The sequence below is a fragment of the Cebus imitator genome, unplaced genomic scaffold (genome assembly GCF_001604975.1).
Source record: "Cebus imitator isolate Cc_AM_T3 unplaced genomic scaffold, Cebus_imitator-1.0 Scaffold350, whole genome shotgun sequence".
NCBI classification, from domain to species: domain Eukaryota; kingdom Metazoa; phylum Chordata; class Mammalia; order Primates; family Cebidae; genus Cebus; species Cebus imitator.
The window spans coordinates 1,452,684-1,453,112 of record NW_016107665.1 but is presented as its reverse complement, the minus strand read 5'-3'; positions in this window follow the sequence as shown (position 1 = coordinate 1,453,112).

The window sequence follows — 429 nt, the reverse complement described above, 5'->3', positions numbered from 1 at the left end:
TATAGTATTATTAATGATCACTCTGGCAGCTCTTGTTATATATGCTATACAACAGACAATAACCTCACCAAATAAACAAAAAAGATAATTTCCTGACTGTAGAGACACAGACAGAAGAGAGACTCTGGATTAAGAACAATTGAAAGAGGAGGTTAAAATGATCTATGCACCCTCAATTACCTTTAAAATGTTCATGGATTTTCTAAGGGATTTTTTTTATACAAAGCTTCGATGTATTCGGACTCTCAGTTTTAAGTGCTGCCCTGGAGTTTTATCCTAATTATTTTAAAATAATTTAATATTTGCCGGCTGGGTGTGGTGGCTCACGCCTGTAATCCAAGCACTTTGGAGGTCAAGGCAGGCGGATCACCTGAGGTCGGGAGTTCAAGACCAGCCTGACCAACATGGTGAAACCCCATCTTTATAAAA